Below are 2,331 nucleotides of genomic sequence, written 5' to 3'. Positions count from 1 at the left end.
ACACCTGCTCCACAAGGGTATACATAGCTTTAAGCCTTATGCACATGTATTGACCCAACTTGGAGCTTCTGGAGCCTGCATCAACAGAGATATTGGTAAACCGGCTAATGATTGTGATACACTGATGGTACAAGTTGAAGTATTCTATTACTAACTGAAAATGGCAGTTGTCATTTTACTGATTTGATGCCTTAAGCCGGATAACTCATCAATCACTGGCTTAAGAGCATCCTCAACATCTTCCGCTCTTTTTAATAGAGCCCTTTTCTCGGTCTCCCAGCCGGTTCTTTCAGCACTGAAGTCCCCTTCCAATTTTTCAATATCTTCTAAAGTGGTCTTTAGTTCTGATTTGGCCTTGGAAGTCTCAGTTTGCTAGGTTTGGATGTTCTGCCTCAGATCAGTGACTTGAGATTCCTTCATATTCAATTCAGCCCGCCACACAAAAATACAAGCAGTATGACATTATGATGATCATCTTATTAAAGTCCCAGGCATAATACAAGTATTTTACTTGGCACTTGGGGGCTAATGTACATTGCTCTTTTTGAAGACAATTCTATGATGACCCGGCTAAATTTCTATGACTATAACCGGTTCATGGGGCTACATATTTGGATTTTATTCAAAAAATATGATAAGTCTCGGCTTAGCCATGCTGATTAAGCCGGCCCTTGGGGGCTACATGTGCGAAATTGAGCACTATTATTTGAAGTCCCGGCTTAACTTTCCAGTTTAAGCCGGCCCTTGGGGACTATTCGTTTTTGATTCAGTAGTTACAAATTGTTATGACATGTCTACAAGATCAACCAGGATATTTAAGTCTACAACATATTCAAGTTTTTCATATTCAGTAGACTTGGCGGCTGACAGATATATACTTATATGAGAAGTTTTTGTTAGTGCTTACCTCAAAGCGCTCGTTCATGAGGTTGACCAGGCCGGCTTCAAAGTCACGCCTGGTGTGAAGGCGGTTTAGATAACCTGAATGAATCTCCTGAGCATTGAACTGGCTGTAACTTTCCAGGTCCAATTTCCACTTGCCCTTATCAACAGCTGAAATTTTTTCTTTGGCGCTGTGCTTGGATAAAACGGTGGGGTTGCCCGATGCTGTGTAAGCCGTCCCAGTGACTATTATGTCTTTAGTCTCTTGAGCCGTCTGAGTGGGACTAGGCGGTGTAGCATGAGCCGGGTTGATATCCATGGAATCCATGGTGACATGGTGCTCTTCTGGCGGCGGGTCATCAGTGGCTGCTTCAGAGGTTTGATTGAAGTTTAAGGTATTGTCTGCTTCTCTGAGTCAGCTGCCTTGGGATCTTCTGTCGGTTTATTTACCTTACGTTTATTGTTGGGCTTGGCTACGACATTGAAAGTAAGACGCATGACAACATTAATATATCAATCGAGTAAGTGTTAAAAGCAAACATGGTTAATGTTCTCACCCAGGAACGGTTTTGAATAAAGGAATCTGAGTTCCAGTTGAGTCGCCGGATGAGGAGTGAGAAGCTCCCTGGTAGTTTGAATTAGAAAGGTTAAGGGGTTGTCGAATAAGACCGGTGATAACCCACAAGTATAGGGGATCCAATAGTTTTCGAGGGTAAGTATTTAACCCAAATTTATAGATTCGACACAAGGGGAGCCAAAGAATATTTGAAGGTATTAGCAGCTGAGTTGTCAATTCAACCACACCCGGAGATTAATTATCTGTAGAAAAATGACCAGTAGTAAAGTAGTTTGATAGTTTTGATAGCAGTGACAACATCAATGGTAACAGTAACCGTGATAGCAGTGATATTATAGCAGTAACAATAGCAGTAGCAACAGTAGTAACTTAGCAAAAACATTATATGATAAATTCGTAGGCATTGGATCGGTGACTTGTTGGATGATATTCATCATGTGACAGTTATAATCTAGGGCGATACCACACTAGCTCCAGTTCATCGATATAACGTAGGCATGTATTTCGTAAATAGTCATACATGCTTATTAAAAGAACTTGCATGACATCTTTTGTCCTACCCTCCCGTGCTAGCGGGGTCCATATTGGAAACTAAGGGATATTAAGGCCTCCTTTTAATAGAGAACTAGAACAAAGCATTAACACATAGTGAATACATGAACTCCTCAAACTACGGTCATCATCGAGAGTGGGCCCGGTTGTTGTCACTCTGGGGTTGTTGGATCATAACCGTAGTAGGTGACTATAACTTGCAAGATCGGATCTAGAACATGGATATAATGGTGATAACATAAACGGTTCAAATATGAAATCATGGCACCCGGGCCCAACGTGACAAGCATTAAGCATAGCAAAGTCATAGCAACATCAAT

Source organism: Triticum aestivum, chromosome 4B (genome assembly GCF_018294505.1).
Source record: "Triticum aestivum cultivar Chinese Spring chromosome 4B, IWGSC CS RefSeq v2.1, whole genome shotgun sequence".
Taxonomy (NCBI): Eukaryota; Viridiplantae; Streptophyta; class Magnoliopsida; order Poales; family Poaceae; genus Triticum; species Triticum aestivum.
The sequence above is the reverse complement of the archived record's forward strand: the minus strand, read 5'-3'. Positions refer to the sequence as shown.